Source organism: Dreissena polymorpha, chromosome 15, assembly GCF_020536995.1.
Source record: "Dreissena polymorpha isolate Duluth1 chromosome 15, UMN_Dpol_1.0, whole genome shotgun sequence".
NCBI classification, from domain to species: domain Eukaryota; kingdom Metazoa; phylum Mollusca; class Bivalvia; order Myida; family Dreissenidae; genus Dreissena; species Dreissena polymorpha.
In genome coordinates this window covers 53,182,287-53,209,199 of record NC_068369.1, presented here as the reverse complement: position 1 = coordinate 53,209,199, position 26,913 = coordinate 53,182,287, and the positions used below count along the sequence as shown (strand labels likewise).

Below are 26,913 nucleotides of genomic sequence, written 5' to 3'. Positions count from 1 at the left end.
TTTCATTTCAATTCGTGTCTTTTCAAACGCGCGGTTGCACTTTTTGGAAAAAGTACTAAATTAATTTTGCGCAAACTTAACACAGTTGTGTATTTTGACAATGACCGGGCTCTCGTCTTTATTTTTTTGAAAATGGTTTTGAATTAATGAAGAAATTATCAAAAACGTTACCTGAAGCGATGGTTTGTTGACATCCGATTGTCCCACACATAGCCGAAAAAGTCACGTGGTACAGGCACCTTGATTAAGCTAGGTATGGAAAGCCAAAGGGGACCCCCGCTAAAATACATATACTTATATAGTAAATATCGGGATTGTCATTTTTCGCGGAACTTTCACTTTCCGCGAAAAACCAATGCCAGCATGGCCATAAAACACTACATACAAATCGAAATCTAAAAAGCGCGGAACTTTCATATATTTTCCGTCGGAGCAATTATTTTTCAACCCTGTAGAAAAAGCGGGCTCAATTAATCGCGCGGAACGTTATTTATCTACTCTGTACAAATAGTAGTGTTTAAAATCGCGCGGAGATTGTAGAATGCTATTTTAAGAAGTCTATTAAAGAGAGAAAATCCAGTAAATACCAGATCCAAAAAGCGCGGAACACAAATATCGTCCGCGAAAATTAAGCATTGAATTACTGTACAAATCTCGGGTTGTTAGGTGTTAGAATCCCTAGTTACCCGAAAAATTTGATTGGATCCGATACTTAGAAATAACCAATCAGATACTTTGTAACAAATGCAACACAATCAGTGCGTTCAGTAAGTATAACGTTTCAAGATGGCGGAGCGAATTGCATGGTTATTGTTTCTACTCGATGGATTCGCAGATAATTCGGAAATAGATCAGATTGGGATCAATAACTGTATTGCATACGATCATTTACATGTATTACCAGGTTTGTATTTGTACTTTTTTAATATTGTGTAAAACTATCCGATAATATGCATTGTAGTGTTTTTACGGTTAGCTCTTTGTGGGGTTCGTCAACAACTACAGCAATTACTTGCAACGGCACTAAATACAATACTCACGTTGGCATCGACTGGAATGCTCGTCAGGATGGCACCAATCGTCCTCGTCGTCTTCGAGGGAACTCGTCGGTTGCACGTCACAAAATGGCACTATACATGTACTTCTGGGAATACACCTCCAGGCAAATACGTACTTAAACACACAGTCACCTGCTTACATACACATATACTTCTGGGAATACACCTCCAGGGAAATGCCTGTCATTTACACAATCACAGGCAACTCACAGACTCACATACACCGTCACAGACTCACTTATATCTTCTGGGAATGGCCTTCCAGGTAAATACGTGTTGAACAAACATAAAATACAATATAGTACAATATAATACAATATAACCTATACTCAGGCTCACAATTACTCACTCAGGCTCACAATTACTCCAAGCAATACTCAACTTGGGAAAAGACGTCCACTCGCATCAATCACCCGTGCACAAGAGACCGTACAAACTCGTGCTGCCCAGCATGCACTATACCGATTTGTCGCTGGTTCCCAATCACGAGGTATGTGCGCATTTTGTAGACCGGGCACCGGCACAACACTCCTCCCACTTTTGTCCTTTTGGGACGACGCCACACAGCGAAGGAATCGTACCGGCGCCACCGATGAAGTAATAGTGCCCCTTGCGTAAGCACCTTGACCCAACTCCCCTAAGTCAGGCATAGCTTTCGTCCGACCTCTCTTTTGGCGCAACGCCTGCCATAAACCACAACTAAAGTTAATGCATCTCCATTAAATGACCATTTGTGTTTAGCACCTTCGCACAAATATGAACGCATATGAGCCATAATCTTTGTTAATAAGGAGTTAAAAATAAAAGTTCACAATAAGGTCTGGTAACTCTTGCTCCTTTTCTTGTCTGCACAATAATTGGACAAGTGTACCCACCTTACAACCTATTTTCACAAATTTTAACAAATAAAATAACTTATCAAATAAAATCATAAAATATCATACAAATACATCCCCTCGCAGCCCAAATGAGAAGGCCTACGCCCTCTGCATGTGACTGCATAATATACAATAAAAATCCGCTTGGTTATATTAAAATAAAAATCACAAGAAATTTAACTTTCTAAGGCAATAAAAATTCCCCTGGTTATATTAAAATAAAAAATCACAAGAAACGTAACCTTCTAAGGCACTACAAATGCGTTAAAATAATATCTCAGTGACAAAAAGGTTAAAAATATAAGAATAAAAATAATCGTATTTTTGTCCAAATAATACATATAATTGCTTTAAATTTTATACAGAGAACGTATTTTGCAACATAATCATTGACATTATATGGAGGAAAAGACAATTAAAATAAAACTATTGTACTCACTACATTCCTCCCACTTTTGTCCTCTTGGGCCGCCGCCCTACGGTCGCACCCAAGGCAGAAGAGACAAAGACTCAAATGGGACCATGATCCCCCTCCCGCAGGCACGGGAGTGCCTTTGCCCAGCGGGGTACATACAGACCGCTGCATTCTAGCGGTTAGTGAGCAATATGTTTCTTGCATAAGAAAATTTCCATCACATTAGTTAATTTAAAAAACATTATTGTCGGCTATCGTTCGACAATTAATTAATCCAGAAAAAAACATTCTTGTTGGCTTTCGTCCAACAAGTACAGTCACTTATGTATTATAATGTGGAGATCACACTGAGAAATAATGTACTTTACAAAAATGAAAACAAAATTAAGGTGTACATGCACCGGGTTGCAACTCCGGCCATTCAAAAAATTAAAGTGACGCTACTAGACAGTTGCCGTCAAGCACGGTCACACACAAATTTAAAAAGACCTGCAAATATTGTTTAAAAGAACAACTCCGGGAAATACCACTTCCGGACAACAGTATTGAGTGTAACAGTGGTCGTCAAGCACTGTCACCTATAAAAAACAAAGTCATGCGACAAAATTCTACGACATTGCTCGGCATATGGTTGGTACAAAATAAATTCATTTATAGAAAATTACGGAAATAAATGACATGATACAGCAATGACGAAGTGATTGAAGTTAGATCGACTCACAAATCTTAACATGGAAGGATAAAAGGTGACGGAGGTGCCAAGACTGGGATATTGCAGAGGAAACCGGGTTTTTATTCACCATCTGCGTAGTTACCACATCCGATGGTGCGGTGTGACAGCGGTCGTCCGACAATGTCCGACAATGTCACACCCGACCATAAGTTAAAAAAAATAAACAACAGACTTCACGGGAAATAATCAAACACATCCGTGACTGTGCAAAGCACTTCTTAGCGCGATAATACAAAAATTACAGGAAGTTAAGCGCGGACGGCACAAGATAATTTGGGACGACACTTTATGCCTATTCATTAAACCCCCATTTCGCAGAGCACTGCTCAGATTAATTTCAATTTTATAGTTCCAACAATATTGCAATAAAAGACTGGGCTTAAACTGAGACAATAGGACATATATATTCAAAACAATCTAATCAAATTAATCAAAATGATTAAGAGAACTATTACTTTTATACACCGCGTACCTTATGTAATATTCACAACAACAGCTTTTACTACTACTACTACTACTACTACTACCACTACTTCTGCTACTACTACTACTACTACTACTACCACTACTACTACTACTACTACTACTACTACTACTACTACTACTACTACTACTACTACTACTACTACTACTACTACTGCTGCTGCTTTTAGTGTTACTACTAGAGATACTCCGCGTACACCGTAATACATTATCAACACCGCGAATAGAATGTCACTGCAACTTTACTGTAAATTTTTTAAATTGGGGGTCTTTTGTATTTTGCATTGTTTTCCTAGTTTTACTAACAAGTAACCTCGCCATTTACAATTTTAGGCGGTACAGATTTTGGAAGTTAGACGCTCTGGTGGTCGCCAACCTAATTTCCACCGCTGGGACCGCTCCCAGCGGCGAGAACTAGAGGGTCGCCACCCTTTGGAACCACGCCTAACAAGTCTTCGAACACCACCTTCCCAGCTGTCAACTGGGGTAACTCGGCATCCGCATGCGCCGCCCTCACGGCGGTCACACGCGGCAACTTCTGTCGCCCGTCTGACAGGGACTGACCTTCCGGTGGCCGGAGTAGTTTCAGCAGCTTTTCGTTGGGCTATTTTGGCCCCCACCTGGTCGGCCCTGTCGGTCGCCATGCTTTTAGCCGCCTCCGCAGACTGAACCGCAACGCGCTGCACGCGAAATTCATCATCGCACACAGGATCTCCATGGTCTCCTTCAGTGCTCTCGCCAATGACCATCCTTGGATCACTGACGACATCTGGCACTGTTGGCAGCACCAAGGGAACTGCATCGTGCACGTCCTTGGCATGCTGCACCTTCATGCAGAACTGGGAAACCGGACCTAGCTGGTTTACATGATCCACTTCCGGTTGGCCCAACTGCTTAGTCGTCGCAGCTACCACAACGGGCTCCTTCTCCTTATGGTTGGGCAAGGACATGGCATGGAAATGTCCCCAGTTGGAACCATATCTGCCGCGATACGATCCCTCAGGGCGGACTTTTGAATTTTGGTTCCGATGCCCACGTAAACCTCCGCCACCCGCACCCGCAGGATACATAACCTGGCGTTGGTCGTTGTACCACCGGTTCCGGACCTTCCCTGGGTAGGGGCACTCCACAGGGTATTCGGCATAGCCTTTTTTATTTCGAAACGGCTTACCCGGTTGTCGGACAAAGGGATCAACGGCCGAACTTCCAAAAGAGTTTGACAATCTCTCCACAGCATCCAGCAACTTCTCGACCACCTGGGTCAATTTGTCGACCGCCGACACACTGACCTCATCCGCAGTGGGTGCTTTCTTCACCTCGTGAACCCACATTGACTCTTCTTGCTCAGTCTCCTGGGTATACCTCGGAGCCGCGGCGCAAGCCGACTGAACATGGCAATATATCTTCAGCATGTTCATCGCATCTCCCATAGATGTTGGTAACTGAAGACTAACATGCTTGCCGGCCTCCTCGTCAATCAAACCGTGACAAAACTTCGTCACTGCCTGTTCAGCGGCGTATGCATAGGGCAGATCACGAAACGCCGCTGTTGCCAGCTTCAGCGCCCGATCTGACCAATTGTCTAGGGACTCGCCTACTTCCTGATGGGCAACGTGGAAACGGCCCTGCGCGGTGGCGGTAAGCTCCCTGGCGCCAAAACGCTCCTGCAGTCGCTGCATTAGCTCTGCGTAAGGTACCGTCCCTCTCCCTTCGGTTAGCAACGCATAGAAATCGACCGCCTTTCCTGTCAAACACCAACCAAGGCAATCGGCGCATTCTGCGTCAGACCAATCTTGCACCCTTGCGTAGCGCTCAAACTTGCTCTGAAAAACAAACCAATTGCTCTGCCCATCATATAGCAGGCTCTTAGGCAATTTTGTCAGAACATCCCGATCTTTCTGTGTCGGGGGAATACTTGGGCCAGGAGGGTTGCTTGGTCCGGGCAAATTATTGAAAACCGGTGCATTGCTGGGTATGGAAATAGTGATGGTAGATGGAATTGGGACAGGTAGACCATTCGGGGCAAGAGGGCCCTTTGAGGCACGATGGGATCCCGTAGGCCCATAGTCCCTACTCTGGGGCAAACCTAACAAAGGGGGCGGGGCGGGGACGCTTGATGCGACATTAAACGGTTTCGGTATGCTTGTCATCATATGGTCCGGCTGTAACAACAGACGCTTTGGGAGCAAAGGCTTTGCAATCTAGGGAAGAAAATCGTCCCATTGAGCTACGTCCGCCTCAAGAGCCGAAATTTGGGCTTCGAGTTGGGCCCTCTCGTGATCCTGACTTACCGACTCCTTCTCGAGCACAGACATATCTATCCACCTTTCGTGTGGGTCCATGGGCCTATTTGCGATTGACCGCCCCATTCCACCCTCCCCAACATGTTCCGCCCCATCCCCATACCCCAGGGCTTCTCTAAATAATGCGGGGTTAGTACTAAAATCCAACTCGGTCATGTCACCAAAGGTCAGCGGCCGCCCTATAATTGCCTCTAAAGTATGTGGTAACAAATTTCCCGTATTTTCCCGTATCAAAACAATGGCCTGTGCCAGTTGTCTGCCCACACCCAGAATATTGCATAATCTAGTGGGAGTGTCGTAGTTCACTCGAATTTTTCTGGGGGCTACTAGTAAAAATGGTGGGGTATATCCACTTCCCATATCCATTGTTACTTTAGAACTTTACAAGTAAATATGAAAAAGTTAAATTAATAAACAACCTAAAATAAATGGGCCGAGAAATTCTGAAATAAAAACTTTTGTATCTACTGGTAGGCAATTAAAATTTAATTGCCAAACAATAACCAATTAACAAAATCGCTATCACTGTTGTTGCTATCAATAATCAATAAAAACTGAAAGTAAGAAACACGTCGCTTTAACTTGACGTTAAGCACTAATTTCCCGGGACCCAGTTTACTTTCGCAATAACACTGCTATAAAAAGAATTGCCAAGGACAAAACTCGTGCGTGTAAACTTCTATTTCCTCGGACTTTAGTTACCGATATATCAGCAATTTACACTGCTATATACAACAGTCAACCAAACACGTTTTTCATGAACTGCTGCGCACAGAATACGCGCCAACTAATCACGGGAAAATTGCCAAATAAAAAAAAACACGTGGCCATCCGTTGATTACACAAGCAATTAAACTGTAACAAACAGCATTGGAAAATCACGTTTTTTAAGAAATATTTCACCAACTGATTACATGGCCGGCGAATGCCAACAATGGAAAAAAACTACGATGCCGTCTGTTTGTTACACACTTCTTAAAATAGACGAACACTGAGTTCAACAAGTTAAAAACAGAAATCACGTTTTATGAAACGAACAGTTTCTATAAACTTTAAATTAAATTTGATCCGTCGATTGAAAATAAATTATGCGATGCCGATTGATTTTGCAACTAGCCTAACCGTTAAACACAATTTTCACTTTGCCCCACGTTGGGCGCCATTGTAGTGTTTTTACGGTTAGCTCTTTGTGGGGTTCGTCAACAACTACAGCAATTACTTGCAACGGCACTAAATACAATACTCACGTTGGCATCGACTGGAATGCTCGTCAGGATGGCACCAATCGTCCTCGTCGTCTTCGAGGGAACTCGTCGGTTGCACGTCACAAAATGGCACTATACATGTACTTCTGGGAATACACCTCCAGGCAAATACGTACTTAAACACACAGTCACCTGCTTACATACACATATACTTCTGGGAATACACCTCCAGGGAAATGCCTGTCATTTACACAATCACAGGCAACTCACAGACTCACATACACCGTCACAGACTCACTTATATCTTCTGGGAATGGCCTTCCAGGTAAATACGTGTTGAACAAACATAAAATACAATATAGTACAATATAATACAATATAACCTATACTCAGGCTCACAATTACTCACTCAGGCTCACAATTACTCCAAGCAATACTCAACTTGGGAAAAGACGTCCACTCGCATCAATCACCCGTGCACAAGAGACCGTACAAACTCGTGCTGCCCAGCATGCACTATACCGATTTGTCGCTGGTTCCCAATCACGAGGTATGTGCGCATTTTGTAGACCGGGCACCGGCACAACAGCATAATGTTGACAATTGTTAATTAAATGAGCCGCGTTCTGAGAAAACTGGGCTTAATGCATGTGCGTAAAGTGTCATCGCAGATTAGCCTGTGCAGTCCGCACATGCTAATCAGGGATTACACTTTCCGCTTTTATGGTATTTTTAATTTCAAGGAAGTCCCTCCTTACCGAAAATGAAGTTTATGCGGAAAGTGTCGTCCCTGATTAGCCTGTGCGGACTGCACAGGCTTACGCTAATCTGGGATGACACTTTACGCACATGCACTAAGCCCAGTTTACTCCGAATGCGACTGAAATAATAACTTATTGTAATGTAATGTACTTGTGTCTTGTATTCGTTCAGTTGAACGTCAATATATTAATACATTTATTTTTGTTTTCAACCTATTAATTAAAATAAGGTATTGTTTTTAATCCGTTTTTAGTTTCGTTATAGCTGACCTAGATTAAAACATTTCGTCATAAATTAATAAATAAAATTATTAATAAATTTATGTTTTAATATAATTTATATATAAATTTTGTAGGTGTGTGTTGCCAGTAATGGTTGAAGATATGCCAAACAAATTGTGCCTCTCTATACAGACAGATTTCAGGTCTCAATTTCGACTTCAAAGGTCAACATATCACTGATATCAGGTTTGTCAGCTATTGGTTTGTATTATTCTTATCCACATTGCAGCAAGAATAACTGGATAACTTAACTTTTCAATAGCTATTACATGTAGATCTAATTTAAATTAATCATGTTTCTAAATCATCCACTAAATGCGGCTAATTCTCCACTTGTTGGAAGTTTTTTGTGATAAAAACTTGGAGTAGATTTATTTTACTCCCAAACTTCCTTTAAGAAAGCCCAACAGTTGTAGAGTGATGGAAAATCTTACTTCTTTAAAGTATTAATGAGTGAATAGACCCTTTTCACAATAAGCCAATATAGCAGGTAGTCAAATGATTGCAGAATTCCAGAATGAGGCTGAACGTGTAGAGATTTCTAATAGTGCATCGCAATATCACTCTGCTTTTGAACATTCAGCTAGATCTACTTAATGATATTGTCAACACAAGTTGACTTCGTCAGAAATAGCCATTAATTACTTAATATATACTTTCCATTTTAAGTGCCAATATATGAAATACATTTTCTTGATTAAAGTACTTGTTTGTATTCTTGTTTGTATTCTTTTTTTTTGCACAAACTCTGACACTCCAAGTATGGCTTTCAATTCTTAGTGTGTGTAAATTGACAGTCTAAAACTTATTGGATTATCTGACACTCTTTGTTTGCACATTATTTGGGCGATTAATCAATTATTTTATTTATTGATAGATCTTGCGTTTAAATTCCCCTGTATTCAGCACAAACCCATAACCTCTTTATGATCAGATACTGTGCAGACAAATACTAAATAACAACGTGATGTCATAAACCACATGTTGTAGATATCTGGTCATTTAACACAATTAATGACACCTCCATGTGACCATGGCGTCTCATGGTTGTAGCATTGCGTAGCCGTTTCTTGGAATAATTTAACGCCAAATACTCCCTTGTTGCTTTTACTGAACATAAAAGATATTGTCAACATTGAAAGTCATCTGTCCAAAAAGATTGTCAGAAACTAAATACTGTATACATATTAGCCAGTTTTATCATAATTATAAAGTGCTTTATACCTATATATTTTTAATATTTCAAAAATTTAATGCTAAACATTTGTGTCATTTTCTTCTATTTGATAGGACTTTGTCTGATGCTTGATTCAACTCTTACACGTTCTATAATTCATGAAATTGTACACATCCTACCTTTGAAAATTGTAGTCTTACAATACTTAGTATTGTATACTGCTAATTTATGACTTCGATTTGTGCAATAATCGATGTTTAGTCTTCAGACCACATTTACTCTGATGCTTATGGGTAACTGGAAATTGTATGCCCCTGGAAGGGTGGCATATAGCAGTTGAACTGTCCGTCAGTCAGTCAGTATGTCAGTCTGTCCGTCTGTCCGAAAAAAAATTAACGTTGGCCATTACTTTTGCAGCATGGAAGATAGCAACTTGATATTTGGCATGCATGTGTATCTCATGAAGCTGCACATTTTGAGTGGTGGAAGTTCAAGGTCAAGGTCGTCCTTCAAGGTCAAAGGTTAAAAAAATATATGTATAATTTATTAAAAGCGGCGCAGTAGTGGGCATTGTGTTTCTGATGAACACATCTATTGTTATTTATAAAGATTAAATATAATTCATTAATATACACTAATAGTACATAACTTATGTCCTTGAATCATTATTTAGGTGTTATAATTTTTATATTTGAATTACTTATCAATTTTTTTACTTAACACAGCATGACATGTGATGGTTGTCTGTATTCATATGTTTGACTTAATTGTAACCAGTGTCAGTGCGCATTAAAATCTTGATATTCAACGCATTTTGCATAGCAAAAGAAAATGCAGTTCCACGTTCAGCCTTGTTCTGCAATTCAACGCGTCAGGTGATATGATTGATATATAAAAATAGTATCGGTGTTCATATTGTGAAACTGGTCTATTATTCGATACTGATTAATTTGATGAATCAAGTTAATTTTTGTTAAATATCTGTTAAATATTTATGCCCCCCTCCGAAGAAGAGCAGGTTTATTGTTTTGCACATGTCGGTCCGAATGTCCATATGTCTGTCCACCAGATGGTTTCCGGATGATAACCCAAGAACGATTTTGCCTAGGATCATGAAACTTCATAGGTACATTGATCATGACTCGAAGATGACCCCTATTGATTTTCAGGTCACTAGGTCAAGGTCACGGTGACCCTAAATAGTAAAATGGTTTCCCGATGATAACTCAAGAACTTATGCCTAGGATCATGAAACTTCATAGGTACATTGATCATGACTCGCAGATGACCCCTATTGATTTTGAGGTCACTAAGTCGAAGGTCAAGGTCACGGTGACCCAAAAAAGTAAAATGGTTTCCGGATGATAACTCAAGAACTTATGCCTAGGATCATGAAACTTCATAGGTACATAGATAATGACTCGCAGATGACCCCTATTGACTTTCAGGTCACTAGGTCAAAGGTCAAGGTCACAGTGCCAAAAAACGTATTCACACAATGGCTGCCACAACAATTGACAATCCATATGGGGGGCATGCATGTTTTACAAACAGCCCTTGTTTGAAATTTATTTTATGACATTAAAGTAATGTATTGGGAATTTAGTTACCTACACATTCTTTGAAAAGAAATTTGAATTGTAAATGTATACTTCATTTATTTTGTAGGAATTCTGTACAACTGTGGAACCATGTATGGTACGTGACCGCACAATGTTGGTTGGCAAAAGGATATTGGAATAAGCAAAGGTAAATTGTATGTGAAGGAGTCTTGACAATTGCAAATATGGTTAGTTTTTTTGTAAGGCTCGCAGAAAGTGACCCTAGCCTTCATATATAAATAAAAAGCTGAACGAGTATTTATGAAAAATCGTGTAATCAAGTTTGCAATATGTAACATTTTATTTATAAGCTCATCTTTTTTTTTTGAAAAAAAAAGAGATATTGTCATCATCTTGGCGTCGGCGTCTGCGTCGGTGTCGGCGTCCGGTTAAGTTTTGTGTTTAGGTCCACTTTTCTCATAAAGTATCAAGTATAAAACTTATTTACTTACTACCATGAGGGGACTGGGCAGGCAAAGTTAGATAACTCTGGCGTGCATTTTGACAGAATTATGTGCCCTTTTTATACTTAGAAAATTGAAAATTTGGTTAAGTTTTGTGTTAAGGTCCACTTTATTCCTACAGTATCAAAGCTATTGCTTTCATACTTGCAACACTTACTATCATAAAGGGACTGTGCAGACAAAGTTATGTAACTCTGACTGGCATTTTGAAAGTATTATGTGCCCTTTTTATTCTTAGAAAATGGAAAATTTGCTTAAGTTTTGTGTTTTGGTCCACTTTACTCCTAAAGTATCATAGATATTGCTTTCATACTTGGAACACTCGCAAATTATCATAAGGGGACAGTACAGGACAAGTTGAATAACTCTGGTTGTCATTTTGACAGAATTATGGTCCTTTTCTTACTTAGTAACTTTGAATATATGGTTAAATTTTGTGTTTTGATCTACTTTACTTCTCAAGTATCAAGGCTATTGCTTTCAAACTTCAAATACTGTCATGCTATCATAAGTTACTGTAGCTGGCAAGTTGAATTTTACCTTGACCTTTGAATGACCATGACTCTCAAGGTGAAATTATTAAATTTTGCTAAAATTTCCATAACTTCTTTACAATATAAAGAAGTGAAACTCCAGCTGCTGGAGCAACATTGAATTTTCATTAAAAACAATTAGTTGGTCCTTTATTTAAGGCAAGTGACCGATTGCCCAAACAGTACAAAACAGCACAATACAGCACAATACAAACCAACATAAACACAAAATATGAATAAAGCTGGGGTCACCGCCTTGGAACGGTCAATGCAAAGCATTACAAAGCAACTCTTACCTGACATACCACAATAGACTCTACCCAAACCATCCCCCACGCCCCCCCAGAAGAAAAAAGGACTTTTTTTTTCATTTTGAAAGATCATCTAATAAATGACCACACCCTCACACTATACCCCCGCCCATTTTTTTTAAACATGGCTAAAAAACACAAATATTTATTTTTATCATTTTTTCATTTTTGAAGATAGTGTAATAAATGACCACACTACACCCTTCTCCACCCCACTTCTCCCTCCTTTGTGATTGAAGTATTGAGATAGGTCCCTTCAACTTTAAAAAAAATAGATGAGAGGTCTGAACCCGCAGGGCGGTGCTCTTGTTAACAATCAAATGAGACGTAACTTAGAAGCTTCACTTCATTTACTTTGTCAGGCTGGCGTAGTGGATATGGTGTTCACCTAGTGATGGGAACATTTTGGGATCAACCCTGTTTATTAGCGGTCTCTTATTACTGATTATTCCCAGAAAACGGACTCTAGAATGTCTTAATAAGCCTAAAGCTTTCAATGCAATCAAGCATAATTAATATGGCTAAACTCTAGCATGAATTTTACTTTTGTATTTCAGGGACTCAACATTACACAGTCATTTCAACATGTAGAGTCTTGTCAGCAATGATGGAGCAGTACATCAGATTTCCAGAATCTCGTCATGAGCTGATGATCATTGCCTATGGATTTCATGAATGATGTAGAATGATTGGACTGTTGATGGAACCCACAGTGCATGTCCTGCTTCAACATCTGAGCATAGGTCCTTGTTTATCAGCAGTTTAGTTCTTCAAGCAGTCTGTGACAGTAACTTGAAATGTTTGGACATATGCCCTGGATGGCCAAGTTCTGTGCATGATGCCCATTTAAATAGGAACGGCCCGGTGGCGCATTAAATGGACAATTTTTCGAATGTTCTCGTGGATTCAGCTTACTGCCTGACAAGAAATCTTGCTTTTTGTTCCGTATCGAGGCCATGGACATTTGTATCATTTGCAAAAGATACTGCGATATTTGTGCCTTTGTTCATGCTTTATAGTTGATTAACAATTGGAAGCCATAACCTGTTTTATAGGATGGTGTTAGTGGGACAATGAATTTTGTAAAGATTTAAAGAATGGAAAAGATAATTAATAGTCAAAAGAGTTCTGCTATTGTTAAGCATGCTTTATTGATTTGTAATGTTATAAAGATAGCATTATTAACAGAATAAAATGTCCATAATTTGAATATTCTACTGTTTTCAGCAACATTTAATTTGATATAGTACAAAATGCTGCATCATGTTATATCATGATCCGTTTTGTGAACAATGACCTTTCAATGTATATTTAATAATTTGTCAATGGGTGTTACACGCATAAGCCCTACCATTAGCCCAAAAAGGAATTGCTTAGGAGTTTTGCCACCTTCTAGAGAAAAATACTTCTCAGAAACAATTGCATTTTAGAAAGTCTATGGCTAGTAAAATTTGGATTCCTTTTGGATACCCAAGGTTACCAATTTATGTTTTATGAATTTGCAATAAAAGCTTTGACAGAACATAATGTCACAGAGTCGAACACGTGTATGGAATAAAGTGGAAGTTGATTTAATGAGTAATACACATTATATGCTTCTTTGATTAAAAGTTTGTGGTTTCACTAAAACTGCAAACATAGTAAGCTTTAAGGTATTGCAACTAAATAAAAGATTCAGATTTAAATTGTATTATTTGAATGCGCTGTCTAATACATATGAGCCTCGCTCTGTGAAAAAGTGGTTTAATGCATGAGCACTCCAGATTAGCCTGGGCAGACCGCACAGGCTAATCAGGGACGATACTTAACGCACATGCATTAAACCCCTTTTTCACAGAGCAAGGCTCATATATGTTCAATAAACCAAAGATAATCAAAAACAAAATGAGACATTTAACCCTGTACCACTCAAAAACGCACTAAGACACATTCGAGAATAAATTTAATTTAACACCTTTCTTACTATATTAAAGTTTTAAAGGCTTTGTTTCCAACCCATAGATACTGATGAGCAGCAAACAGCATAAAACCTGAACAGATTGTGAGTTACTTGCAGGCTGTTCTGGTTTTATGATGTTTGCATGTAGAAATTTTAAAATTTCCTCAGAGCAGGAAAAGGTTAATAATAACACAACAGCAATTATACTAATTTTTAAGACTTCATACTAATGCAAGTAACTTGCAACTGTCTAACCAAAATCGGAGATGGTGGAGGGCAAAATTAATGGCTGTGCACCTTGAATTATCTATTCATACTCAAACAATATAATGTTGATCTACAGTATCTTGTACAGCATGCATCTAATACTACAGCCAAATTTGCTTACAAATAATATTACAAGAAACACAAGTCATTAAAGACTTAACTTTATTGCATCAACCATTTAGCAGGAATAAAATATAAAGAGAAAAATTATGGCATTTTTTTCATCTGAACACACAAGTCTTGATATACAATCCCATTGCATATAAAAACGACAGTTTACTATTTCTCCGTTCTATATGTCAGCATAAAGACAAAATGGTATTCACTGTGCAATAAAACACAAGCAATCATATTACAATTGCTTTTAATTATATGAACTGTACCTTCACTAACATTCAAGAATTTTAATATAAATACATGATGAAAGATGAGCTTTTTTTTGTCTTAAAATAACTTGATACTTTGCAATGACCAAACAATACAACTCAACATACAAATTATCCAACAAAATATATTTTAATGACACAATATTTTTATTCAACAATAGGAATAGCTTAAGGTTGTAACGTATTACACTAAAGTCACAGTGTCAATCTAAGCAAAGAGTAGAATCAAAAAGAGATGTCCACAACGGATGATGTGCAAGCTGGCTCTGACTCAGATTTCCACATCAGTTGATGTGCAAGCTGGTTATTACAAGGATGTGAACAACCGATGACGTGCAAGCTCTTAGACAGATATCCACAACAGAGATTGTCCTTGCTGGCTCTGAATAATGTCCACAAGTAAATAACATGCAAGCTATCTCTGACTGATGTCCTAAACATATGACGTGCAAGCTGGCTCTAACACAGATGTCCACAACAGATTACGTGCAAGCTAGCACTTACACGGATGTCCACACCAGAGGATGTGCAAGCTGGCTCTAATACTGATGTCCAAAAGAGATGACGTGCAAGCTGGCTCTTACACGGATGTTCACAACAGATGACGTGCAAGCTAGCACTAACACCGATGTCCACAATAGAGGTTGTGCAAGCTGGCTCTAACACCGATGTCCACAACAGATGACGTGCAAGCTGGCTCTGACTCGGTTGTCCACAGCAGATGTCAGATGGGCAAGCTGGCTCTGCCTCAGGTATGTACATAGAAGATGATGTTCAAGTTGGGAACAGTGCTACAGCTATAAAATACAAACACCATGTTTCATACTATCATATTATTTTACTACATGTATTTCTTCTACAATACAGAACATTATACTCATTATTTGCATTCTGCTATTGATATCTTAAGGTTTACCAGATGCTTTGTGTGAAGATAGTTCATAACAGAAATTAGCCGAAAAACACTTTTTAGACATAATGTGCATTCTGCTTTAAGAAATATAGCTCAGAATTCACTGGTTAAATCAATTTTTTTGGACTAAATTGGCGTGCCATGCAGACAAAATGTTGAGTTTTGAAACTGTGTCGTATCTGGTGTGAATCTTGAGTTATTTAATTTGGTCAGTATATCAGATGTGTACACCTGTTATATGTTAACTGTAAGAGTTTAGAATGTCTTGACAGTCATTGTGTTTGTAATACATTGTGTTATCTTTCAGATTTGTGTGACAGTTAAATATAATAATCAATAATCTTGTTCTGCATGCCGGTCAAATTGTTCCGTGGTAAACACCTACCCATTGTGGTCAACTCGTACCTGTTTTTTAGTCAACTTGTACCTACCCGAACTAAACCCGTACCCGATATACAGAAATAGGTGTAGGATGGTTAGCTTATAAGTCAAACTCATAGAGACAATTTTTATTTTCCTCTTGATGTTTCCACTTAAATTATCTAAGCATTGCTCACGCAAGTTGTCTGCTGCAGATATGTATAAGCAGCGAAAGTGTTGATGAAAATTGACACTTGTGGTTGATGTCTTTCAAGAATTTGACAATTGTGACAAAATAAGACAAATGAAACAAGTTGAATAGTTTGAATGAGGTACGAGTTGACAACAAGAGCACCGCATAACGGGTGCCACGCTCGGCTACAGGTGCTTGTCAGATTTTTTTTTTAGAGGTCACAATGACCTTGACCTAGTGACCCCAAAATGGATGTGGAGTGTAGAACAAATCAACATGCATCTATATATGAAGTTTCAAAGTTGTAGGTGGAAGCACTTTGATTTTAGAGCCAATGTTAAAGTTGTATAGTAGAGGTCACAGTGACCTTGACCTTTGACCTAGTGACCCAAAAATGGGTGTGGCATGTAGAACTCATCAAGGTGCATCTACATATGATGTTTCAAAGTTTTAGGTGGAAGCACTTTGATTTTAGAGCCTATGTTAAAGTTTTATATTAGAGGTCACAGTGACTTTGACCTAGTGACCCAAAAATGGGTGTGGCGTGTAGAACTCATCAAGGTGCATATACATATGAAATTTCAAAGTTGTAGGTGGAGCACTTTGATTTTAGAGCCAATGCTAAGGTTTTAGCACGACGCCTACGGTGGACGACGAGCTGGCTATGACAATACCTCGGGTTTTCTCCGAAAACGCCGAGCTAAAAATGGGTACGAGTTGACCAAGGTACGAGTTGCCTTTGGGATGAATTGCCTGTAAAGCCTTGTTCTTTTTCTTTTTAATTGAAGATGTATACGTTGCTGGACTAGAGCATACGACTGCCATAACAATAACTTGGCTCTCTACTAACTGAGCTTAAAGGAATATGTTTCTTACACACAAACACGATATTTCATTATTTGACGACATCTGATTATGACGTGTTTATGCGGGTGTTTATGTTTTATCAGAGACGTTTGCATATAGACAAACCGTGAAAACAACACTCGATACTCTTGAGCTGTTATAATTGCATTAAAATTTATAATTCATGTATGTTAAATACTAACCTCATTGCTAATGTCATCAAAATTGATCACTTTTTCGCCCTTAAAAGGTTTTGTGTTAATGTGAAACAACCGTCATCATGATGACTGCAAGAATGCTGGATAAGACGCGAGTTTTGATTGGTTCTTTCTAGGTGTCGGAACCAATCAAATTTTATCGCGTAACCACATAGCAACCCGAATTTCGTGCAGTAATTCAATGCTATTGAAAATCGCGCGGAGTAATGAATCTTCCGCGCGATTTTTCATTAGCAACCCGCAATTTACATAGCAACCCGAGATTTGTACAGTAATTCAATGCTTAATTTTCGCGGAAGATATTTGTGTTCCGCGCTTTGTGGATTAGGTCCGCGCGATTTTATACACTACTATTTGTACAGAGTAGATAGTATTAAGGTTCCGCGCGATTATTTGAGCCCGCATTCTCTCCAGGGTTGAAAGATAATTGTTCCGACGGAAAATATATGAAAGTTTCGCGCTTTTTAGATTTCGATTTGTATGTAGTATTTTATGGCTATGCTGGCCTTGGTTTTTCGCGGAAAGTGAAAGTTCCGCGAAAAATGAAAATCCCGATATTTACTATATAAGTATATGTATTTTAGCGGGAGTCCCCTTTGGCTTTCCATATGCAAGACATATACATTTCCAGAAAGGAAATTCATTTCTGCGTTGAATAAGACCGAGATCGTGAAAATCGCTGCACAATTGATGAAGATATGGCTGTTCAAAGCGATGCACCCCGTTTTGGGGTGATTTTGAGTTGCATACCTTGTTATATATATATTTGATAGTGAAATTTTTTTTCTTCAGAAAAGTTAATTTTTCGTTATAATATGATTATTTATCATTCAAAATGATGTTTTCACTAATTAATATCATAGCCACACGCTAACCACCTGTGTGCTGGCATTGGTTTTTCGCGGAAAGTGAAAGTTCCGCGAAAAATGTCAATCCCGATATTTACTATATAAGTATATGTATTTTAGCGGGGGTCCCCTTTGGCTTTCCATACTTGCAATATTTTTACAAATGCTGGGTCAACTTTTAAGAAATAACACGATACACAACACGCATGACCCAGTTGACAGTGATCATGTATTCTTTATGAATGAAATCTCCAGTTGTAAAGACACACCTCCGCATTGGACCAATGAAATCACTCGTATGTTTAAAATGTCAGTTAGTTGAAATGTATGTAAACAAAGGTTTCAAACGGCGCTGGACAGTTAGTCTTGATGCAGAATGTAACGACAAGAACGGTAATAATGTTTTTTCATACGTTTTATTGAATTATGGTATCGAACTACATGAACTTTGTAGGGAAGTTGCCCTTTACTCCGTGAAGATTTCAGTCTTAAAGACAGCATGATCACTGTCAACTGGGTCATGCGTGTTGTGTATCGTGTTATTTCTTAAAAGTTGACCCAGCATTTGTTAAAATATTGCAAGACATATACATTTCCAGAAAGGAAATTCATTTCTGCGTTGAATAAGACCGAGATCGTGAAAATCGCTGCAAAATTTATGAAGATATGGCTGTTCAAAGCGATGCACCCCGTTTTGGGGTGATTTTGAGTTGCATACCTTGTTATATATATATATTTGATAGTGAAATATTTTTTTTTCAGAAAAGTTAATTTTTCGTTATAATATGATTATTTATCATTCAAAATGATGTTTTCACTAATTAATATCATAGCCACACGCTAACCACCTGTGTGCCAGCATGGCCATAAAACACTACATACAAATCGAAATCTAAAAAGCGCGGAACTTTCATATATTTTCCGTCGGAGCAATTATTTTTCAACCCTGTAGAAAAAGCGGGCTCAATTAATCGCGCGGAACGTTATTTATCTACTCTGTACAAATAGTAGTGTTTAAAATCGCGCGGAGATTGTAGAATGTATGGAAAGCCAAAGGGGACCCCCGCTAAAATACATATACTTCTATAGTAAATATCGGGATTGTCATTTTTCGCGGAACTTTCACTTTCCGCGAAAAACCAATGCCAGCATGGCCATAAAACACTACATACAAATCGAAATCTAAAAAGCGCGGAACTTTCATATATTTTCCGTCGGAGCAATTATTTTTCAACCCTGTAGAAAAAGCGGGCTCAATTAATCGCGCGGAACGTTATTTATCTACTCTGTACATATAGTAGTGTTTAAAATCGCGCGGAGATTGTAGAATGCTATTTTAAGAAGTCTATTAAAGAGAGAAAATCCAGTAAATACCAGATCCAAAAAGCGCGGAACACAAATATCGTCCGCGAAAATTAAGCATTGAATTACTGTACAAATCTCGGGTTGTTAGGTGTTAGAATCCCTAGTTACCCGAAAAATTTGATTGGATCCGATACTTAGAAATAACCAATCAGATACTTTGTAACAAATGCAACACAATCAGTGCGTTCAGTAAGTATAACGTTTCAAGATGGCGGAGCGAATTGCATGGTTATTGTTTCTACTCGATGGATTCGCAGATAATTCGGAAATAGATCAGATTGGGATCAATAACTGTATTGCATACGATCATTTACATGTATTACCAGGGTTGTATTTGTACTTTTTTAATATTGTGTAAAACTATCCGATAATATGCATAATGTTGACAATTGTTAATTAAATGAGCCGCGTTCTAAGAAAACTGGGCTTAATGCATGTGCGTAAAGTGTCATCGCAGATTAGCCTGTGCAGTCCGCACATGCTAATCAGGGATTACACTTTCCGCTTTTATGGTATTTTTAATTTCAAGGAAGTCCCTCCTTACCGAAAATGAAGTTTATGCGGAAAGTGTCGTCCCTGATTAGCCTGTGCGGACTGCACAGGCTTACGCTAATCTGGGATGACACTTTACGAACATGCACTCAGCCCAGTTTTCTCCGAATGCGACTGAAATAATAACTTATTGTAATGTAATGTACTTGTGTTTTGTATTCGTTCAGTTGAACGTCAATATATTAATACATTTATTTTTGTTTTCAACCTATTAATTAAAATAAGGTATTGTTTTTAATCCGTTTTTAGTTTCGTTATAGCTGACCTAGATTTAAACATTTCGTCATAAATTAATAAATAAAATTATTAATAAATTTATGTTTTAATATAATTTATATATAAATTTTGTAGGTGTGTGTTGCCAGTAATGGTTGAAGATATGCCAAACAAATTGTGCCTCTCTATACAGACAGATTTCAGGTCTCAATTTCGACTTCAAAGGTCAACATATCAATGATATCAGGTTTGTCAGCTATTGGTTTGTATTATTCTTATCCACATTGCAGCAAGAATAACTGGATAACTTAACTTTTCAATAGCTATTACATGTAGATCTAATTTAAATTAATCATGTTTCTAAATCATCCACTAAATGCGGCTAATTCTCCACTTGTTGGAAGTTTTTTGTGATAAAAACTTGGAGTAGATTTATTTTACTCCCAAACTTCCTTTAAGAAAGCCCAACAGCTGTAGAGTGATGGAAAATCTACTTCTTTAAAGTATTTATAAGTGAATAGACCCTTTTCACAATAAGCCAATATAGCAGGTAGTCAAATGATTGCAGAATTCCAGAATGAGGCTGAACGTGTAGAGATTTCTAATAGTGCATCGCAATATCGCTCTGCTTTTGATCATTCAGCTAGATCTACTTAATGATATTGCCAACACAAGTTGACTTCGTCAGAAATAGCCATTAATTACTTAATATATACTTTCCATTTTAAGTGCCAATATATGAAATACATTTTCTTGATTAAAGTACTTGTTTGTATTCTTGTTTGTATTCTTTTTTTTTGCACAAACTCTGACACTCCAAGTATGGCTTTCAATTCTTAGTGTGTGTAAATTGACAGTCTTAAACTTATTGGATTATCTGACACTCTTTGTTTGCGCATTATTTGGGCGATTAATCAATTATTTTATTTATTGATAGATCTTGCGTTTAAATTCCCCTGTATAAGTGTATTCAGCACAAACCCATAACCTCTTTATGATCAGATACTGTGCAGACAAATACTAAATAACAACGTGATGTCATAAACCACATTTTGTAGATATCTGGTCATCTGGTCATTTAACACAATTAATGACACCTCCATGTGACCATGGCGTCTCATGGTTGTAGCATTGCGTAGCCGTTTCTTGGAATAATTTAACGCCAAATACTCAATTGTTGCTTTTACTGAACATAAAAGATATTGTCAACATTGAAAGTCATCTGTCCAAAAAGATTGTCAGAAACTAAATACTGTATACATATTAGCCAGTTTTATCATAATTATAAAGTGCTTTATACCTATATATTTTTAATATTTCAAAAATTTAATGCTAAACATTTGTGTCATTTTCTTCTATTTGATAGGACTTTGTCTGATGCTTGATTCAACTCTTACACGTTCTATAATTCATGAAATTGTACACATCCTACCTTTGAAAATTGTAGTCTTACAATACTTAGTATTGTATACTGCTAATTTATGACTTCGATTTGTGCAATAATCGATGTTTAGTCTTCAGACCACATTTACTCTGATGCTTATGGGTAACTGGAAATTGTATGCCCCTGGAAGGGTGGCATATAGCAGTTGAACTGTCCGTCAGTCAGTCAGGATGTCAGTCTGTCCGTCTGTCCGAAAAAAAATTAACGTTGGCCATTACTTTTGCAACATTGAAGATAGCAACTTGATATTTGGCATGCATGTGTATCTCATGAAGCTGCACATTTTGAGTGGTGGAAGTTCAAGGTCAAGGTCGTCCTTCAAGGTCAAAGGTTAAAAAAATATATGTATAATTAAAAGCGGCGCAGTAGTGGGCATTGTGTTTCTGATGAACACATCTATTGTTATATATAAAGATTAAATATAATTCATTAATATACACGTATAGTACATAACTTATGTCCTTGAATCATTATTTAGGTGTTATAACTTTTATATTTGAATTACTTATCAATTTTTTTACTTAACACAGCATGACATGTGATGGTTGTCTGTATTCATATGTTTGACTTAATTGTAACCAGTGTCAAGTGCGCATTATAATCTTGATATTCAACGCAATTTGCATAGCAAAAGAAAATGCAGTTCCACGTTCAGCCTTGTTCTGCAATTCGACGCGTCAGGTGATATGATTGATATCTAAAAATAGTATCGGTGTTCATATTGTGAAACTGGTCTATTATTCGATACTGATTAATTTGATGAATCAAGTTAATTTTTGTTAAATATCTGTTAAATATTTATGCCCCCCTCCGAAGAAGAGCAGGTTTATTGTTTTGCACATGTCGGTCCGAATGTCCATATGTCTGTCCACCAGATGGTTTCCGGATGATAACCCAAGAACGATTTTGCCTAGGATCATGAAACTTCATAGGTACATTGATCATGACTCGAAGATGACCCCTATTGATTTTCAGGTCACTAGGTCAAGGTCACAGTGACCCTAAATAGTAAAATGGTTTCCCGATGATAACTCAAGAACGCTTATGCCTAGGATCATGAAACTTCATAGGTACATTGATCATGACTCGCAGATGACCCCTATTGATTTTGAGGTCACTAAGTCGAAGGTCAAGGTCACGGTGACCCAAAATAGTAAAATGGTTTCCGGATGATAACTCAAGAACTTATGCCTAGGATCATGAAACTTCATAGGTACATAGATACGCAGATGACCCCTATTGACTTTCAGGTCACTTGGTCAAAGGTCAAGGTCACAGTGCCAAAAAACGTATTCACACAATGGCTGCCACAACAATTGACAATCCATATGGGGGGCATGCATGTTTTACAAACAGCCCTTGTTTGAAATTTATTTTATGACATTAAAGTAATGTATAGGGAATTTAGTTACCTACACATTCTTTGAAAAGAAATTTGAATTGTAAATGTATACTTCATTTATTTTGTAGGAATTCTGTACAACTGTGGAACCATGTATGGTACGTGACCGCACAATGTTGGTTGGCAAAAGGATATTGGAATAAGCAAAGGTAAATTGTATGTGAAGGAGTCTTGACAATTGCAAATATAGTTAGTTTTTTTGTAAGGCTCGCAGAAAGTGACCCTAGCCTTCATATATAAATAAAAAGCTGAAAGAGTATTTATGAAAAATCGTGTAATCAAGTTTGCAATATGTTACATTTTATTTATAAGCTCATCTTTTTTTTTTGAAAAAAAAAGAGATATTGTCATCATCTTGGCGTCGGCGTCTGCGTCGGTGTCAGCGTCCGGTTAAGTTTTGTGTTTAGGTCCACTTTTCTCATAAAGTATCAAGTATAAAACTTATTTACTTACTACCATGAGGGGACTGGGCAGGCAAAGTTAGATAACTCTGGCGTGCATTTTGACAGAATTATGTGCCCTTCTTATACTTAGAAAATTGAACATTTGGTTAAGTTTTGTGTTTAGGTCCACTTTATTCCTACAGTATCAAAGCTATTGCTTTCATACTTGCAACACTTACTATCATAAAGGGACTGTGCAGACAAAGTTATGTAACTCTGACTGGCATTTTGAAAGTATTATGTGCCCTTTTTATTCTTAGAAAATTGAAAATTTTGTTAAGTTTTGTGTTTTGGTCCACTTTACTCCTAAAGTATCATAGATATTGCTTTCATACTGGGAACACTCGCAAATTATCATAAGGGGACAGTACAGGACAAGTTGAATAACTCTGGTTGTCATTTTGACAGAATTATGGTCCTTTTCTTACTTAGTAACTTTGAATATATGGTTAAATTTTGTGTTTTGATCTACTTTACTTCTCAAGTATCAAGGCTATTGCTTTCAAACTTCAAATACTGTCATGCTATCATAAGTTACTGTAGCTGGCAAGTTGAATTTTACCTTGACCTTTGAATGACCATGACTCTCAAGGTGAAATTATTAAATTTTGCTAAAATTTCCATAACTTCTTTACAAGCGTTACAAAGCAACTCTCATCTGACATACCACAATAGACTCCACCCAAACCATCCCCCACGCCCCCCCCCCCCCCCCCCAAAAAAAGAAAAAAGTACTTTTTTTTCATTTTGAAAGATCATCTAATAAATGACCACACCCTCACACTATACCCCCTGCCCATTTTTTTTAAACATGGCTAAAAAACACAAATATTTATTTTATCATTTTTTCATTTTTGGAAGATAGTGTAATAAATGACCACACCACCACACTATACACCCTTCTCCACCCCACCTCTCCCTCCTTTGTGATTGAAGTATTGAGATAGGTCCCTTCAACTTAAAAAAAATAGATGAGAGGTCTGAACCTGCAGGGCGGTGCTATTGTTAACAATCAAATGAGACATAACTTAGAAGCTTCACTTCATTTACTTTGTCAGGCTGGCGTAGTGGATATGGTGTTCACCTAGTGATGGGAACATTTTGGGTTCAACCCTGTTTATTAGCGGTCTCTTTATCTTCATATATACAAAGTACTGATTACTCCCAGAAAACGGACTCTAGAATGTCTTAATAAGCATAAAGCTTTCAATGCAATCAAGCATAATTAATATGGCTAAACTCTAGCATGAATTTTACTTTTGTATTTCAGGGACTCAACATTACACAGTCATTTCAACATGTAGAGTCTTGTCAGCAATGATGGAGCAGTACTTCAGATTTCCAGAATCTCGTCATGAGCTGAAGATCATTGCCTATGGATTTCATGAATGATGTAGAATGATTGGACTGTTGATGGAACCCACAGTGCATGTCCTGCTTCAACATCTGAGCATAGGTCCTTGTTTATCAGCAGTTTAGTTCTTCAAGCAGTCTGTGACAGTAACTTGAAATGTTTGGACATATGACCTGGATGGCCAAGTTCTGTGCATGATGCCCATTTAAATAGGAACGGCCCAGTGGCGCATTAAATGGACATTTTTCGAATGTTCTCGAGGATTCAGCTTACCGCCTGACAAGAAATCTTGCTTTTTGTTCAGTATCGAGGCCATGGACATTTGTATCATTTGCAAAAGATACTGCGATATTTGTGCCTTTGTTCATGCTTTATAGTTGATTAACAATTGGAAGCCATAACCTGTTTTATAGGATGGTGTTAGTGGGACAATGAATTTTGTAAAGATTTAAAGACTGGAAAAGATAATTAAATGTCAAAAGAGTTCTGCTATTGTTAAGCATGCTTTATTGATTTGTAATGTTAGAAAGATAGCATTATTAACAGAATAAAATGTCCATAATTTGAATATTCTACTGTTTTCAGCAACATTTAATTTGATATAGTACAAAATGCTGCATCATGTTATATCATGATCTGTTTTGTGAACAATGACCTTTCAATGTATATTTAATAATTTGTCAATGGGTGTTACACGCATAAGCCCTACCATTAGCCCAAAAAGGAATTGCTTAGGAGTTTTGCCACCTTTTAGAGAAAAATACTTCTCAGAAACAATTGCATTTTGGAAAGTCTATGGCTAGTAAAATTTGGATTCCTTTTGGATACCCAAGGTTACCAATTTATGTTTAATAAATTTGCAATAAAAAGCTTTGACAGAACATAATGTCACAGAGTCGAACACGTGTATGGAATAAAGTGGAAGTTGATTAAATGAGTAATACACATTATATGCTTCTTTGATTAAAAGTTTGTGTTTTCACTAAAACTGCAAACATAGTAAGCTTTAAAGTATTGCAACTAAATAAAAGATTCAGATTTAAATTGTATTATTTGAATGCACTGTCTAATACATATGAGCCTCGCTTCTGTGAAAAAGGGGTTTAATGCATGTGCACTCCAGATTAGCCTGGGCAGACCGCACAGGCTAATCAGGGAGGATACTAAACGCACATGCATTAAACCCCTTTTTCACAGAGCAAGGCTCATATATGTTCAATAAACCAAAGATAATCAAAAACAAAATGAGACATTTAACCCTGTACCACTCAAAAACGCACTAAGACACATTCGAGAATAAATTTAATTTAAGACCTTTCTTACTATATTAAAGTTTTAAAGGCTTTGTTTCCAACCCATGGATACTGATGAGCAGCAAACAGCATAAAACCTGAACAGATTGTGAGTTACTTGCAGGCTGTTCTGGTTTTATGATGTTTGCATGTAGAAACTTTAAAATTTCCTCAGAGCAGGAAAAGGTTAATAATAACACAACAGCAATTATACTTAAGTTATTTTAAGACTTCATACTAATGCAAGTAACTTGCAACTGTCTAACCAAAATCGGAGATGGTGGAGGGCAAAATTAATGGCTGTGCACCTTGAATTATCTATTCAGTACTCAAACAATATAATGTTGCTCTACAGTATCTTGTACAGCATGCATCTAATACTACAGCCAAATTTGCTTACAAATAATATTACAAGAAACACAAGTCATTAAAGACTTAACTTTATTGCATCAACCATTTAGCAGGAATAAAATATAAAGAGAAAAATTATGGCAATTTTTTCATCTGAACATACAAGTCTTCATATACAATCCCATTGCATATAAAAACGACCGTTTACTATTTTTCCGTTCTATATGTCAGCATAAAGACAAGATGGTATTCACTGTGCAATAAAACACAAGCAATCATATTACAATTGCTTTTAATTATATGAACTGTACCTTCACTAA

General features: G+C 37.5%; 3 long non-coding RNA genes across 3 annotated transcripts; 1 reads left to right on the top strand and 2 right to left on the bottom strand.

Annotated features, from left to right (window-relative positions):
* The first annotated feature begins 757 nt into the window (after positions 1-757).
* On the top strand, positions 758-26,031 carry LOC127859931 (uncharacterized). The gene is made up of 4 exons (XR_008039530.1): positions 758-904; positions 8,193-8,304; positions 23,222-23,302; positions 24,867-26,031. It is a non-coding gene; the product is annotated as an uncharacterized LOC127859931 (long non-coding RNA).
* LOC127859935 (uncharacterized) lies at positions 14,045-26,616 on the bottom strand. Its single transcript, XR_008039534.1, has 2 exons — positions 26,265-26,616; positions 14,045-14,158 (listed from the first exon to the last, which is right to left on the bottom strand). It is a non-coding gene; the product is annotated as an uncharacterized LOC127859935 (long non-coding RNA).
* On the bottom strand, positions 14,908-17,719 carry LOC127859934 (uncharacterized). Its single transcript, XR_008039533.1, has 2 exons — positions 17,312-17,719; positions 14,908-15,593 (listed from the first exon to the last, which is right to left on the bottom strand). It is a non-coding gene; the product is annotated as an uncharacterized LOC127859934 (long non-coding RNA).
* Positions 26,617-26,913: the final 297 nt, after the last annotated feature.